The sequence below is a fragment of the Nipponia nippon genome, unplaced genomic scaffold (assembly GCF_047370975.1).
Source record: "Nipponia nippon isolate SJK-2023a ecotype South Korea unplaced genomic scaffold, ASM4737097v1 scaffold_11, whole genome shotgun sequence".
NCBI classification, from domain to species: Eukaryota; Metazoa; Chordata; class Aves; order Pelecaniformes; family Threskiornithidae; genus Nipponia; species Nipponia nippon.
Window position 1 is genome coordinate 6036816 of NW_028262302.1, and position 17493 is coordinate 6054308.

Sequence of the window (17493 nt, forward strand, 5' to 3'; positions counted from 1 at the left end):
AGATGTCTGGCTGCTTTGGATCAGCATCCGGCAAATACAATAGCGGCAGTGGCATGCGAGTGGTTTTGACAGCAAATAAAATTATGATGATTTTTAAAGGTACTCGGAGGATGGGTTTTTTTTCTCTCCCTTTCCAACATATGTTCAGATCTACTTTTTTCCCCTCTTGCTTTATTTTACGCTTTAGGAAGACGGCATTAAATCACCCACCAAGCAGCTCCGGACCGCTGCTTCCCCTGGCACCGCACCACCGGCTTCCCTCCCTCCTCAGCCTCGCCGGGCCTGCCGCAGGGACCGCAGGGAGCGGCACTGCTGGCGAGAAACTGCACGAGTGGGAGAAGCAACCCGCCTGGGTGTGTCGAGACGTAAGGAAAGGTGGGGAGAAAGAAATGCATAGTAACGTTGCTAGAAAGTAAAAAAGCTCTTTTATTTCTATTAGCTTAAGTTAAAAAAAAAAAAAAATTACACCATTGTTTCACTTTTATTTCTTAAACATCACCGGTCCTCTCTCGTTGGGCAAAACATGTCTTTAATGACAAGCAGGAATCAGGAATCGGTACAAACTTCAATCTTAAGAGGCTTAAACCAGAAAACTTAATGCCTGGATGTTGACGTGGAGATCAAGACAGGCCATGCCATGGCCAGAGCATTTCAAAGAACAGCTTTGTGCCTTCACATCCTTGTGCTCATATTTACAGAGATGAAGCCCAACGTATGAAGGAACAGAAACTAAGCCCAACTGTACAGTGATGGAGTGCTTAGAGGGAAATAAAGAGAACCCTCACAAAAAAACCCTCCCAACACTAGACCTTTGCCCTTCATTTAAACGGCATTTCGGGGAACCACAGTTTTCCTTAGCAGAGCATGTATCTTTTAAGCGAAGGTTGACTGTGCTCAAATATCCGGTCCATTACTTTACTTTAAGCTCCAGTTTATTGTTTGAAATTGGATTTATGGTCACTTTTTGCACATTTCAATACATCTTTTTTTTTTTTTCTAATTGGTTCACAAACCTTTCCTTACTTGGACAATTAAATTATTTGGAAGCTTAACCTTAACAAAATAAACATTTAGCTCTTTCTGCAATATGTCAAAGTATATTTGCACAACGAAAACATTCTTTCCATTGCAGCACTTAAGGCAGAAATAGATATTATTTCACAAGCTTTAAGAAACCTAGATTCCTAGAGTCTGAAGATATGAAATGTTGTAATGTTGCACCACAGAATTCCTGATGAAACATGCACAGCATGACAAATCTCTCTGTGCAGAACATTCCTCATACCAGTGACATGTACCCAGCCTTCTAGCATGTTTAAAACATACAATAATGCCTTATTTTCTGGGGCAAATATCAGAGAAAGTGGCTCATTCATATTAAGGTAGCCTCATTTTCTAAAATCAAAGTGTGAGGTCAACCATTGAAGAGCAAATATGTAACTGACTACAATCCCTTCCCATTGTGGCCGTTTTGTCACAGTACATTTTTAGATGAGTTACATTTAGGACTGACAAATTTACTCTCCAGTTTCTTTCGCAGCCTTCTCTCGTGTGGATGCGTTATGCTGGAAACTGCCACGCAGGCAAGTTCAGATCTAATTATAAAACCCCATCAGAGATGCTTTAGTGCTTTAGCGTGTTGTGAAAGAAAGTAGTATGGAGCTGCTGCCAGTCCCTTCACAATCCCCAGCTTTTCGCTCTTTAAAGCACTTAAACATGCAATGGGGCAACCTTCCTTGAGTGTGCAAAGTAACTTCGAGCAGAGGGAAAGCATTTTAAGATCCTTTCAGCTGCAGGTTTAGAAATAACAGTCTTGCAGGGACATGCCTTAACGTTTCCACATAGTAGAGGCTGGCAAAATGAAATGCTTCCTGCAATTCTGAAACACTTAGCAGAGGAGAAGAAGAGACTGATAACTCGTTACACAACTGTCGAGATGAAGCGATGACCTATTTCAGCCTAATCTGCTGTGTTTGTGTTACGCATTGTGGGAGCTCGGCAATTAGCCGAAAGCAGGTATTCATTCTCACTGCCGCTGATCCGTGGACAGATGGGTGTATCCCCAAAGTAAACATTACCTTGGCATCTGCCAATCACGATACATTGCCAAAGTTTAAACCATTTTGGTCATCTATACTTTTTATATTTCCAAATATCGCTAATGCAGTTTCATTGCTGCCTTGAAAACAATGAATTATTGAAAACAATGAAGCAAGCAATGAATTATTCAGCTTTCAGCCCTGTGTTAACAAAGCGCTGGACACCTTTGGGAATCTCTGTAGTTTGAGGCAGCAATGGCCATCAAGGAAAATATGGCCTTTCCCACCAAATTTCTAACTTTTTCCCAGCTGACAAAGAAGTTCGCAGAGTGTTGGCAGTAGTTGATTTTTGCCATATCAAAATGTATCTTTTATCTACGGCAAATGGCAGAAAACAGCACTAATTTGCTGTCTCCATGAAACAATGTGTATGAATGTGTGTGAATGATATAATTACACTTTTTTTTACTGTTTCTGCGTCAGCTGCTGTGGCATTTCTGCATGTTCTTCTTTTAGACAATAAAAAGTTGAAACAATTCTCTTCTTAAAAATGAGTCTAGACTTACTTTTATGCTCTAATCCTTTTGCATTCTGCCTTGCACCTGGCAATCCACTACAAGCTACCGAGAAACTTCTATAAAAACTACATATGCTTTACGATGCTAATCGCTGTTTTTACTAACCATGCAAAATTATTCATCCACTTCTTCTGTGAAGTGCAAGTCCTCTTCTTTTACGGGGCTATATTTGAACTCATTGCTGGGATATAACCATCACAGTCACCATTGTGATCGCAATCCAGATAGGCATGTTATTCAATCAACTAAAAATAAGTCAGTGGCTACACAGCCATAAAACAGCATCACGCTGCTCTGCCTCCCCTGTAATCTGTCCCAGAGACCTCAGGTACTGTGTGCTGGCCATATAGCTAAAATATAGTGCTTGGATAAGAGGCATGGAACAAAATAACCTTCAGACATCAAGAAGCATATAAGGTAATTCCTTTGAGGAGACAAACTATTGTTACAATATATTTATACATATCGGTTTCCATTTCACCCAGTGACTGAAGTTATTTCTACTTAAAGTAATTAAAAATCCTGCATAAAGGTGAATTGGTTTTGCTTGAAATCAAGTGTATGGGGCTTGATCTAAAACATGAGTTCATTTACGGAAGCAAAACATCCTTCATCAAGCATCAAACATCATAGCCCACGTTCAGTCACACACAAACCACTTTGAGGAAGCGAGCGTTCGTGATGCTTCTCCTATCTCTCCCCAGCGCTTTGCCTGCTGCCAGGCAGGTTTTTGACTTTCAAGCAATAGCCTGGCAGGCTCGCAAGGCTCCCTCCTAGCTTTTTGAGGAAACCTCCCACTTCACTTCCCAGCAGCTTTCACCTACTGCCCTTCTGGGGCTCAAGGGGAGCCAGTTCCCCTTGCCATTCCCAACAGGCAGCTCCAGCCGAAGCCCCGCTTCTCCCACGGCCCCAGCAGCGTGCACCAGGCGAGCTCCCCAGCCGGCAGAGGCCCACTGGCCTCTCCTGCTCACCAGCAGCTGCGTCGGGATGAACTTTCCCAGCAAACCTTCACCCTCTGCAAGAAGCAGCTGGCTCGGTACCTCCTCTCAACCCCCCAGCCCCTGTCCTGTCCTCCTCTGACCTCTCTGATAAACACACCTCTGCTCAGGGAGTGTAAGAAATTGCTATTTACATAGACTTTCAAGAAGCTCTACTAAACACTGCATGCAATTTTCTTACCTAAGCCACAGCAATAAAAAAAATAGAGGCTTGGGATACTGTCATGTCTTAACAGGCAAACTCTCCAATGTTAAGTCATACCATTATTTTTCTTCAGTTGTGAAACTCAGTGCAGGCTTGGGACAACACAAAAGAGAGTACGTTTCAAGGTTTGGGGCGTAACCTTACGGTTACTTTTTCTTAAAATACTACAGCTGAGATCCGTCTGATCAAACACCCATCTCTGCATCTGATGGGGCATGGGGGCTGCATCCTCTTTCCAAGCGGTGGAGAGAAAGAGGTTATTCTAGAGAGAAAGTAATCTCGTCCTGAACCAGACATCTAAATCTGGTGAGGTAAATCCCACCCCAGGTTTCTTCAAACTGAATTTATGCTGAAAACGGGGTCTAATCAGCAGTTACATTGTGTATTGCTGCTCTGCATAAGTCTGACTGAGCAGTCTCCTCACCCATGAAACAAGTGAGTGAAACGAAGATATAAAGCCAATTTGTAATGAACAGCACCTTAAATAAGAGGTGGTTGGTGGTGCTAGGTCCACCTCCCTGTAGATCAGGTGGAGTCCTCACTCACCTCATCCCTGCCAACTGCTGGGGATCCCCAGACCAGCTGCCAGACCCCCCAGACCTGCTCCTCCGCTGTCCTCTCTGTGATAATGGCTAGTGATAGACATGACACATTTACTCCAGCATCAAATCTTGACTAGTTAGAGCTAGCCAGAGGACCTCAGAAGAAGACTCACTATCCTTTTTAAAACATACATTGACTTTTAAAAATACGGATGTTCTTACCAGCCATATACATCTCAATGCTTTTTAAAATGGCTGAATTCTTGATTAAATGCCTTCCAGTCTCATTGTCCAGTGTCTGTGAAGGTATTTCCTTAAATCAATTTCACTTTTTCATAACTGAAAGCTTCTCTGTCACAAAATTTGTCCTCCAATTGTACCTGATGGGAACGTAGCCAAGTTGGCTCTCAAGAAAGGTGGAGGAGAGACAGTGACTGAGAGAAATATGTGAGTAGGTATGAGGAAAGGCTTGTGTATGATTGTGTTTAAAAGCAACTCTCCCCAATGATTCCCAGTTAAGATGAGTTGTGACTTCAGTTGCATTTTTAAAAGAAAAATTCTGAACTGAATTCTTAATGTAACCATCCAGAGAAACTTTCACTGTCAAAAGTAATGTGAAAAATACCTAGGAATTAAAAAATAAATATTCTTGTGTAGGCTTTGCACATGATAGCAGTAAGCTTTTACTGTGTAGGAAGCCTGAAGTGTTTTAATTCTTCTACTATGGTGATGATTAAATGTCAAAAAGGTTTGTAACTAGAAGCTGTATTTCTTCAAGGACTAAGTATAATTATTTTTAACTTCTCAGCTATTTAACATTTGTATCTGTCTGTTCTCAGATCTTTCCTTATACGTAGCAAGTATGTGCAAGAACACTGGGGAGGGAACACCAAGACAGGAGAGAGCTTGAGTCCCTATTTTAAACACAAAATTAATCTCAGCTGTAGCTACGGAGCCAATATTTCTGAATGATATTATCCTCATATTGCCTGGCAATAATAAACAGAGGACATTTATGCACATGGCCACTATATATTTTAAAGATATCTTCATGCTAGATGCAATGGAGAATACCAAGCCAGGCTGTCCACTGAAGACAACCCTTAATGAATTCTTCCAGACTGACATGATTTTTTTCAGCTCAGAACACCCTTGCTGATTATTTGAAGATTCACGTGAAGTACATTCCTTCATGCAACTCGTCAGAGTGGTCAGCATCTAACGAACGGCTTAATGAGTATTACCTCCTATATATCAACAACAGCGCAGCTGAATGCTACTCAAGTCGCCAACTCTTGGGAGGAGGCTTGGCAGCGAAGGCAGCAGTTAGATGGGATGTTTATTGGATGTCTTCCACCAGCTGCACTGTGTGGTGGCTTGAGTGTTAGATTATAAATATTTCCCCTTGTGAAAAGGGGAAGTTGGCTGGATGAACACTGATTCAGCAGGACATATTCATAGCCTCGGCAGAGATTGGTGTGTAAGAAAGCAGGAATGGGAAGCATTGAATTAGGCCTGGGAAGTCCCCTCTCTTCACAGGCACATGAGGAGAGCACTTATCCCTGGAAGCTAGTCAGCATGGCACGTGGGCAACAGGAATATTAATAACTCCTCTACGGCAAGACTTCTGCGGCGCAGGATGGCTCACACAAACCACAGCCTCCGTAGCCACTTGGTGCAGATGGGCAACTTCTGCATTGCGGAGTTCCTTCTGCAAGGGCAAGCTGAGCTGCTGGGCTGAGTGGGGGTGCTGAAGGCACCCCAAAACCCAGGGAAGAGGTACCTCAGGGATACTGGTTTTCTCACTGCTGGCCACAGGCAAGAAGTCACTCCTAAACATCGTACCAAAGACCGGTGGACCTTGCAAGCCCTGTCGGTGCACCGGGATTAGCAAGTACCAAAGATACAGGTGACCATTGCATGCAACGTCTGACATGGAGAGTGTTAATAGAGAGGCCTTTTAGTAAGCAGCGCAAGAAAGGCCTTCTAGCTGGAGGTAAGGGAAAACTAGGCAATGAAGATGGATAGGATGTGCAATTGCAGGTTCTCATCCGTCCTGCAGCATGGCTAGGAAGAGCTGATAAGGATCAAGTGGTGAGAGCAACATGGAAATTTCCTTTGCCCTGCAGAAGCCTTCCCGAGAGGAACAGGTCACGGGAGAGGTGGTGGGGTAGCTCTGGAGTTTGTCTCGGTGCTGGCTTTGTGCAAGTGGCTCTGACTCACCAGGGCAATTCTGGACCAGGGGGGTTTCCAGGAGGCTGGGGCTGAAATCCCCAGGGATGTTAGTCTAGACAGGGTGCTCTTCCCTTTGACCTCATTGAGCGCCTCAGCTTCCTCTTTATGCAAGTAACACCAGCTGCCAGGACAGGTTATTCTGGGCTACAGAACAGTTATGAAAGAGCAATGTGCTGAGGGTTTGAGGAAAAAGATGCTCCTGTTGTAAGGATCCTTTTCAGACCACAGTTGTGCCAGACTGCTCCTTGCTACTGCTCATGGGAAAAAATTTTTATTCCTGACGTCTTCTAAAGAGACTGAAACAACCTGAGAATGGCTCCTTGCCTGAAGCTGGGCGAGAGCTTGTAAAATGAGCTCCAATTCCCCCAGGATAACTGGAGGGAAATCCCAGTCATTAAATCTTCCGTCAAGTGACGTAAGAGGGATTGCAAATTAATCTTGCTCCCCATTCATCTCATCCATGCAGAGATCCCACTAGTAAAAAACAGTCCTCCAACAGCCCTAGGGGAATCCCAAACTGTATCATAGCGCTCTCCTGCCCTTGCCTGCAAGAAATACATTTGATACTCGGTGTACATGTGTTACTTCTTCCGTAACTTAAGAGCTGGCGTGCAGGAGAGGGCATGGGCGAGGTGTGAGTGCAGTGGAAGCACCAAAGGCTTCACATATTCTGTGCTGTTGAGCCACGCGACCCTCTCTCTGCTTTCCCTGCAGCTGGTCCATGGCTGTCTCACCTGCCTTTGGTGTCTTGCAACTCTTCAGCAACAGCCAGCATGGTCTGAGCAGGGGTGATTTGTGGCTTGTGGGGAAAGGACATGTTTTGTGGGCCCTTCTGGCCTGTCCCTTCCACCTCTGTCTTCTCTGCTCTCTCAGAGGTTTTCCGCTACTAATAAACCAGTGATTTCAGTGAAATGAAGGAACCTGGTAACCTGGGCAACCACGGGATGAATGTCCCCTGCCCAGCCAGCAGGCAGCACCAGGAGCTGCACCTGCACGTGGCGTTGGCGGTGTGGGCAGCACTGGGCAGGAGCCTGCTCGGAGCAGCATCGCAGGGGTGCGAAGCCGTGCTGGGTCGTGGGGATGCAGATGCAGCTGTTTGTGGCCAGGAGGAATCACACGGACTTTGGTACTAACCCAGAGAAGCTGGATTTTGCTGTACAGTCACATGAAGCCCTTTGATTCCCAAACACCCTTTCTGAACTGCCTCACTGAATACGCAAAAGCAACCTGTGCCACTTCAGACGCTCCGGTGTGCTGTGCGTGCACACACGTCCCTTGGCCTTGTTGTGGGCCAAGGGAGAAGAAGATAACAGAGGACACAGGGACACGCCGGTTGTTCTGCGCCATATTGTTGACATCTGAATTGCAGGGCAATTCCTCAGAAATCGGTGAGATAAGATAACAGGCAGCGATGGATACTCAGCAAACAACGTCCCCAAGGAAATGTGAGCAACTTCCAGGTGGCCTCGGCAGGCTGAGGGCAGGACTGAGTGAGGAGGGACCCCAAGGCATGACACAGGTATCCCTCCTCTCATCTGGCCACTTCTCCCCTGTCGAGCTATTCAAGTCCAGGAACTCATGGGGGAGATGAACAGAATTCATTTGCTCTGTGTGGTTTTGGGGGTTTTTTTGAGCCCAGCATGAGGAGCTCCTGCTGTGGCTGCCTAGCTCGTTTTTTGCCGTGCTGCTATATATATTTGCAATTCCTGCCTCCAGGAGCTGGCTGGGATCTGAGCCACCTCTCTAAGAGCAGAGGTATCCAGCACTGTCGTGTGACAGAGGTGGAGGGGGAAGGTGGAAGAGCTCCAGGGGACGGGGCATAAATTACTTTCACAAGCGGGCACATGTCTCTCAGACTAGGAAAGCAATTTTAAACATTTTGTCTTTTTTTTTTTCTTTTTTTCATTGTTTTTCCATAAATAAAGATTAATGTAGAGATTTTCTCCAGGGCTCTTGTCATCTTCAGTGTTTGACAAATATTAATTCGCTCACTTTCCCGAATCCTTACCCTGTCAGCTGAATGAGGATGGAGAACGTCAGCCCCAGAGAAGAGGACGGGACACCAAAGCACCCATGCAGACACGTGGACGTCAGGGAAAGATGTGCCCAAGGTCGCAGACTGGGGCAATGTCACAGCATAGCGGACAACCACATTCCTGGTTCCCTCTCCTCTGTTCAGACCCAGTAAACCAAACAATAAAAATCAAAGCCCACGCATCCAAAAGAGAGAGCTGAAGTTAGACACCTCCATCTGCGTGTGCTTTGGACAATGACACTCTTCTTTTTACCTGGTATTCAGAGGCTTTCAGCAATTGCAGTTTCTCATGTCATCAGTGAAAGGCTCAGACCTCATCTGGGTGTCTATACAGGGATGTAGGTGACTGTTTTCCAGCTTCTAGCCCAGGCTTTTGTCCTGGCTGTTTTTGCCTGTTCATTTTTTTCTTAAAGCGGTCTGAGTCTCCACGCAGTGTTTTCTGAATCAGATTTTCACCACCCTCCAGTACTACATAGCCTGAGGCTCCACCAGGTTGCAAAGTCAGCAGAGACAAAGCGGGGCTGGCCAAGCTCTGTCCCCACTGCTCAGGGGACACCGGCAGCTCTGGGCCCCAACCCAAGGAGGCATGTTTGCTCGAAAGCTCTGTCAGAAGTATGCATGCTCCGGCACTCCCCTGCTCAGCCCTCTGAGACACGTCAGTCCAGAGCTCAGCCTTCCCAGCAGCCCTGCTCTGATCCCTGTGGTGTCCGCGCTGGGAAAGCGAGGGTCACCGCGGCAGCAAAGCCCAGCTTGTGTGTAAGTGCTCAGCCTGCATTCCCAAAAGGCAGCAACGAGGCGTGGAGCAGTCCCGGAGCGCCTTCGGTAGCCGTGTGCCCCCCCGCCGCCACCTCCATCTATCCCCTGCAGCCACACACCAGCCTCGCTGACGGATTTTACTTGAAAGCTCTGGCAGGCTGTGCTGCTAATGGCAGAGCCCTGAGCCGGCTCCCTCCATCTCCCTGGAGTCCCTGCGCAGACGTAGGTGCACGTCACCGCTTGCTCTAATTTTATCCGTGTTTGATGGAAGAGACGAACTGAGCAGCAGGGAGGCAGCTATTTTGGTTTTCTCTGTGGCTGTGGGTTATATAAAGCATCCTGCCATGACCTGCATCGCTCAGGAGCTTCTTCGCTTTCCCCATCTCAGCTGCCATGAACCGGTGGCTCGGATGCTTGCTCCCGGCAGCCGAGACCTCCACGCGCACGGCGGCTGCGTGGGCCAGGTGTGCCGTACATGCATGCGTATGGAGAGAGAGCGTGTCAGCAAGATTCAAGGGCAACCATCTATAGGGGCAGACCGGGTCTCCTCCCTGCCGTGTGGTGCGCCATGCGCTGAAGGGTTTCACCCGTTCCAGCACCTGCATGTCACCCATGCTCCCTGCCAACGTGGGCATGGGCACAGGTGGGCAGCAGGCTGCCCGGGGCGTGCAAGCTTTGGCCTCCCGGTGCAGAGCACTGCTGCTTTCATCTCACCCGGGCCGGAGGAGCTGCTCCGTTAGGTGGCAGCAGCAGCAGCCACAGCAGGAGCAGCAGCAGCCACAGCAGGAGCAGCAGCAGCAGGGAGGCCAGTGGGACCCCGGAGGAGCCTGGCAGGGCCAGCCCAGCACCCGGCGCTGGGAGCCAGGCAACGTGCTGCGTTGGGGCAGAGGGGATGTGGGGGCTTCCTGCCCTCGCTGCCTGTGCTTCCTGGCGCTCTGGGGTACCGCAGTCTGACGCTGTGGCTGAGCCCCTGTGGGATCCCAGGGGCTGCTCCCTGGGCTGACCTCCTGCACGTAAGGCACGACGTGGTAAGTGGCTGGTGGCGATCCTGTCCCATGCTAGCTGACCGCAGCGCCCGGCCTCCACGCAATAGCTATTTCCCAACTGTGGGGAGCGGAGGCATTACGCAGCTCTGCTCGCCCGCGGGGGCTGCAGCTCCTCCGCGCCTGGCCCTCCTGGGCAGTGGCTTCGTCAGTGATGATCTGGTGCCTGGTCCCAGGCTGGCAAGGCAGGGCAGCAAGCCTTGGGCTTGCCAGTTTGGGAATTTTTGGCAGGAGGTGGTGTGACCAGTACTTCCTCCTCCTTTGTCTTGCACAGGCAGGGACTGCCAACATCTGGGTTAGACACTGGAGCCCACTGCCCGGAGGGAGTTTTGGGGAATGCCTCTTGCTTTTGTTTCTTGTGCAAGCAAGCAAATTTAATAGTGCAACATGGATTTGGAAGCTAAAGTAATTAGGACGTGTCACAATGCCAATTGGCACCTCCCTGCTCCTCCACTCTCCAGGCCCTGCTTCCCCTGTGCCCAGCTCTGCTGCTGACTCACGTCGAAGCCACCTTCTCCCTAATGACCGGGGGGTCAGGCCAGGGCCCAGCCCCCTCCGTGGCTCTCGCTCCCACACAGTTCCCGCTGGGCCTCCCGCGGCAGCACTGGCGGGACGCACCCACTTCCTAAAGAGTCACCTCCTGGGAACACCGCCGAGCCACCGTGGCGGCCACGGCATCCGATGTCTCTCCCTGGGCGTGTGCCTGCCTGAAAGCCCATGCCTGCCACCCGGCTGCTCCGGAGAAAGCACTGCTGGGTGTGGGATAACCCACAGGGCAAGGGGGCTGTGGTCCACATATAACCACCACCCACCCACCCGAGGAGCTGCTGGCTGGGGTGGCAGAGCTGCCTCCTTGGGGACCTCCTGGCAGGACCCGTATCCATCTTCCTCATGCATTCCCCATCGGCTCTGGGAGCCATGGCCCCCCTGGCATGCCGACACATCCCCTTTGCTGGCACGCTCCCTGGGGCAGGTTCTGGCCGCTGGGAAACTGTCGGGCACAGAAGGCATGCCAGAGGAGGGACGGGTGTGCGTGCAGGAGCGTGCATGTGCACACGTCAGGGAGAAGGAAGCAGGGCTGTGAGGGCTGGAGGCGTTGTGAGCGCCAGGCACAGGCTGACAGGCCAGGGCTGCCGCTCCCATAGGAAGTTAAACTGTTTCACAACAGTCACGATCGCAGCTCGCTCCAGAGTGATCCTGCTTGCTGGGGAGGGAGAGGACGATCAGCACTGTGAATGAGTGCAGCCCAGCCTGGGACACAGGGGAGCATCCCGAAGATTACATGGACAGATTCGGTGTGTGTGGAGGGAGAAGATCTTCACGGAGAATGCAGCAGCTCTGTAAGCCCCTGTAGTGCTGGCCAGGCAGCGCATGCTCGGGGTGAAGCGAGAGGAAAGGAGGGGTGCTATTACACAGCCCCCTGCAATGGTGCTGCGAATTCACCTTGCTGTGAATGCTCCCTGGGGGGCAGGGGCCACCAAAACCTCCAGAACTGGCACCAGAGCAACAAAGAAATGCACAAAGAAACTAAAATGCTTCAGGGAGCAAAAATGTTATGGACTCACAATAAACTGGAATGGGAGAACAGCCAACCACCCACCCCTCAGTTCTGCAGGGGCATGTGAATGCATTCAAATATTATGCAGAAGGAGAGGTGACGCCCCCCCCTCCAAGCCCTCCCGCTGGAGCTCAGATCCAGCACTCATTAAAGCCTGTCCTAGAGAGCCAATTCAATAAGGACTTGTCCCAGGCTTGGACTCACAAAGGCTCTGCAGACAACTGGAGTCCTATCAGCTCAGGGTCATCTGTGTGGCCATGGTTACACTTTTTTGGTGCCAGAGCTGTTCAAAGTGGTCTAAGCAATCCCAACTCCTCGGCAGTCGCTCGCATCCTCTTTGTTGTGCCAGTGCAACGCTGTACGCAGCTGCTTGGCAAACCAGACCCAGTGGCTGATCTGGCAGAAAAGCCATCATCTTCTGTTTTCCAGGGGTTAGTTGTCTGCCAGCGCAGCTCACCGCAAGGCTCCAGAGCAGCGCCGTGCACCCCGGCTCAGCTCAGGAGGTGCCTGCTGTTCCTCCCAGATTTGGATCAGCTGATTTAGAGGGAGTTGGGCAGCTGCTGGCACCACACCCTGCATCACGCCTGCACAGCCGAGTGCCTGGCCGCCCAGGTTGCAGCTCCGCAGCAGTCCGAGCCGAGCTGCCGTAGGCTGGCTTTTCCCACTCCTCCTGGCACGGGACCCAGCCTTCTCCCTGCACTGGCTGCTGACTCCTCACTTTGCTCCCAGCCATTTCACCTTGCTAAACTGGCAGAGGACTGATTGACAAAAGGCAGCAAAGGGTTTTCTGCTAGGGTAGTACAAGAGTGGCTCCTCACCCCATGGCCGAGAGCTGGCCCCGGCAAGGAGCAGGAATGGGCTCTCCCCGTGGGGAGGGGACCCTGGCAGCAGCTCAGGCCATGGCAAGCCTGAGCAGCAAGTGGCCTGAGCTGACCTCCAACCTGCTGAAATAAAATGCTCCATTTTGAGCCAGGTCAGCTCTCTGAACTGGCTTGCCACACAGCTGTGTGCCCCTATGGCCAGCACAAGGGAAAGAAATACATGACTCAGGCAGGAGGGGGCCAGGAGTGACAGAGGACTGCATGGCTGCCTCCCCCCCCGCCCCCCCAAATCGCCAGCTGCTTGCTCTTGCCCCAGTCACTGCTCAGCTGGGCTGGCACGCCGTGGGGCAGGGCGGGTTTGGGAAGGAGCAGCCGGGGCAGGGCTGGGCGGAGGTGACTTGAACTGCTGCCACGCATTGAACTCTGTCCTCTGCCCGCTGCTCCTTCCCTGCGGGTGAGGTCCTGTGGCAAATGGGGGGGCACCCCAGCCCCGGTGGGGTCACTGGTGGGCAGGGGGGTCACTGGCGGGCAGGATGGGGCACTGAGACTGCCTGGTTGACTGAGATGAGGCAGGCGCTAACGAGGAGGAGAACCCTGGGCTAATTGGCCTCTGTGACTCCCTGCAGCCCAGGAGCTGTGACCGCCCATGCCGGCAGCCTCATTGCCTGCACCCTGGGATGGGGCAAGGCCAGAGGGCAGGCAGCCTGTCCTGGGAAAAGGCGAGCCGCAAGAGTAACTAGTGGCGTTTTTCCTCTCTCACTTCAGTGTGAAACCTGGAGGAGAAACCACCCCCCTTACCACGGGTACCAGCTGCCTGGACAAGATGCGGCTCAGAGGGAAACGGAGCACGCTCCCGCGTACCCAGCATCAGTAGCAGGTGCTGCCTGGGGCAAGGGCTGTGGGAGGGCACCCGTCCTGGTGGGACATCCCTCCCGCTGGCCTCAGTCCCCCTGGCAGGTGACTTTGGACATGCTCTGCATTGCAGCCAGCCAGGCCCTGGGCGTGATCTCTGCCTTTGGCCACCTACCCACACTTTCCCACGTGGCCAGCGGTCCCTGGGTGCAGGTGACCAGGCACCCGCAGCACGCGGGGAGCTGCCATGACCATGCAGAAGGCCTTTTCTCACGCCCGGTGATTACCTTCACAAACACCGGCACTTCAGGCCTGCCCTTGAGAAGCAAACACTAATTTCAGCCGCACCCTTTCCTGCCCCGGGGCTGCAGGGCGAGGGTATCCTCAATGTATGCTGTATTCACCGACCAGGGGTGTGGGACAGGAACCAGCCCTCGTAAAATCGCCCGGATTGAACCTGCTGCCCTCAGCCTGCCAAACCAAACAGAGCTGATGTAAAGCAAACAGCAATGACAACAGCCTGGCTGCTGGCGAGGGTTGGGCAAGCAGCTGGTTTCCAGTTTGCTGGCCTCAGCAGATGGCGGCGGCGGGAAGAGGTGCTGGGAGTTCCCACCCTGCAGGCACCCGACGCGGCAGCCAAGGCCGGGGCAGCCCCGAGGTTCCCTCCTCTCCCATCTGCTGGCGGCGGTCGTGCAACCCCCGGTGCGAAGACAGTGTTTGGGGTTTGAGGGGAGCCCCCGGCTGGTGCGACCCACCCACCTGGCCCCGGCACGGGGGGGAAATGCCGGTGGGTGGGTCTCCCCGCCAGCCGGCTCTCCTCGCCGGGCCTTTTACCTAGGAGGGCTTTGGCTGCCGCGCGCTGTAGGGGAGGAAGCTGATGTCAGAGGGAAAGACACCCAAAGCACACCCAAAGGCTGGCAGCCGGGGAGGAGGCAGGGCACCAGGAGCAGGGCTCTCGGGAGCAGCCCATGCCACCCCGGCGCCGGGAGGAGTGTTTGGTGTGTTTGGTCTGTCTGGCCTCCCCTGGGCGCCGCCGCTGCCGGTCACAGGAGCAACGCCATACGCTGGCACCGGGCAAAGTCCGCCGGGCGGTTTTGGCGGAGCAGGCTTTGCAGAGGATGCTGCCGGCAGGGGAGGGGACGGACCCGGCCTCTCCTCAAGAGATGGACCAGAAAACGCTGCAACATCTGTGGTTCACTTTTCGGCTGCTTTCTTTTTGTTTCAAGGACGCCTTTCTGAGGTTTGCCTGTATGTCCACTTCACACGCGCACCCCCCTCGGCACCCCAGGTGACGAGCACAACAGACCCCAGCAACGCGCGGCGGGTGCTCAGCCCGCGCCTGCAGCGGGGCAAGAGCTCCCACCTGCTCCTCTCAGAGCGGTGCCTGCAGCGCGGCCTTCTGCGGCCATCGGTCCGTCCGTCCATCCATCCATCTGTCCGTCCATCCATCCGTCCCTCCCAGCCCGCCCCAGCCCCAGGCTCTGTCTCCAGCCGGGCTGTTGCCACGGCCGCTCGGGCTCCCCAGGGCAGCGGGCCGCACGGCTGATCGGGGTGGAAACTAAACGCTCCCTTCCAGCGGGATGATTTTTAACCCTGGGCCCGTTTCCCTCCTCAGGTTACCAACCCCCGCCCTCCCGCCGCGCCGGGCAGGGGTTCAGCTGGGGCTGACGGCGAGGGACCTCTGCCAGCCCGCGCCCCTGACTGCCCGCCCCTGCCCGGGGGCTGGGGGGCTGCCCCGGGCCGGGCCGGGCGCCGGCAGCCGCGGGGGCAGGGAGCCCGAAGGGCCCGAGGGGGGCCGGGGCCGGGGCCGGGGCCGGGGCCGGCTCCTGTCCGACGTCGGCCGCCGCCGCCTCCCAAACAAACAACAGCCGCTCCCGCTGCCCTGGCGACCGAGCCCCACCCTCCGCCGCTGCCATGGCGACGGGGCCCCGCCCCTCCCGCCGCGGCTGACGCCGCCGCCTGCGTCGCCCGCGAGCTCCGGCGGCGAGAGGAGGGAGGGGGAGGGCGATGACGTTGCCGGCCCATTTCTACGGAAACTACGCACCGACGTCAACAGGTTTGTGTGTTTTCAACGTTCCGCCGTCTCCCCGGCAACGTCAGGCGGTCGGCCCGGCCCCAGCAACAGCCCCGGGATTGGCCGGCAGGGGCGGGGCCCGCGCGGCGCCGGCGCCTCCCCCTCCCGCTCCCCGCGGCAGGGTCGGGGCGGTGGGCGTGGGCCCGAGCGGCCCCGGGGCGGGGGGTGTCCGGGCGGCGGCAGCGGGGTGCGGCGGTCCCGCCGAGCGCCCGGCCGAGGGGGCTACGTCCCCGGGTAGCCGCCAGGCCCCACGGTCCCCTGCCGCCCCCCGCCCCGGGCCTGAGGGGTCCAGCGGGGCCCAGCGGGAGCGCGGTGCAGGCCGCCGGGCGTCAGAGGCCTGGCCAGGGTATGGGCCTCAGCGAGCACCCCGAAACGCCAGTGGCCAGGGCGGGTGGGCCGGAGCGGTCCCGGGCGGCCCCGCCGCGGGGCAGGAGGGAGGCGGTAGGCCCCGAGATGGCGGGCCGTGCTGTGGGGGGCCGAGCATCGCCCCCCCGTGCCCGGTGCTTCCTCTCCGTCCTCCCCTTCCTCACCAGCGCTGGGCCGCTTTCCCCAGGCTGCCTCCAGCCCCCGGGAGAGCCGGGTTTGCTGGGGAAGGCGGGAGGGAATCCCTGTTGGCAGGAGCCGGGGGCGGGTGGCGGCAGGCGGCTCTCCAGGCCGGCTGGCTGGGGCTTTGTGCCGGAGGGAGCGCAGGCCGCCGCTCCTCCAGCCCGCTGCCTGCCCAGGCCCGCGCTGCTGCTCTCGGTGCCCGGGGAGGCCAGCGAGGTCGAGGGGTATCTGACCTGGGAGAGGGGTGCAGGTTTCGCAGCCCCGTGAGCTCCATTGAGATCCTAAAGCAAGCGGGGAGTAAAGAAGTTAAGCTGTCCCCGCTGGCTCGGCGGTTGTGCCCCTGGCAGCCAGGCCCCTGGGAGGGGAGTGCAGAGAGGGACGGGCCCCCCGTGTGCAATCACCAGTCAAACTCAGTCCCAAACTGAGTTGCTGTGCCTCTTCTGTGGGGGCAGGTAGTTGAGTTTCCAGGCCTGTACTCTCTGGCCTGTTTATTGTCGACATGTTTTCCATCTGACCTCAATGGAGAAGGAAATGGCCAGTCTCTTCGGGTGCTGGTACGGGCCTGGATAATGGCGAGTGCTTTCCTCGACTTGGAACGAGCTGCGGGCTGGTAGCAGTGAGCAAGAGAGTCTCTCCTCCAGACCCTGTTCACCATGCAGAGCACCCCAGATGATCTGCAAATCTCGTACTCCTCCCAGCTCTCTCTGCGCAAGCGTGTGCTTAGCTCTTGTTGCAGTTGTGCAGATACTTAGGGATGAGTTAACACAAAAGATGTTTCTCCCTCCCAGCAGTTCCCCCCAGCCAAACCAAATTGCTTGGCAGATCTGGATCCTTGGGGAGGATCAAAGCCTCGGGGCTGGGCTGGCAGCGCTCCACACTGTTTACATATATGTATATTCACGGCACTGTTAACACCAGACCATTTAATAATATTGAATTTTGTATTTATTACATTTCTTAAATACCATCTAAGGAACCTCAGTTTCCTGGGGTATTCCTAATGTTTGTTCCTAGGGCACAGGAGGCCAACTCTCCACGCAGCCATGCCTCATCATTTGTTCTCTTGCTGTGTTACTGGGGTCTCTCATCCTGCAGTGGCAGCGTCTTTCCACAGAGCCGACGGCTTCCTTCGGCTCTGCCTTGTGTGCAGCCTGACCGCCCAGCCCGAGGTACAGCTCAGCCAGAGCAGGGAGCAAACACCTTGCTTTCAA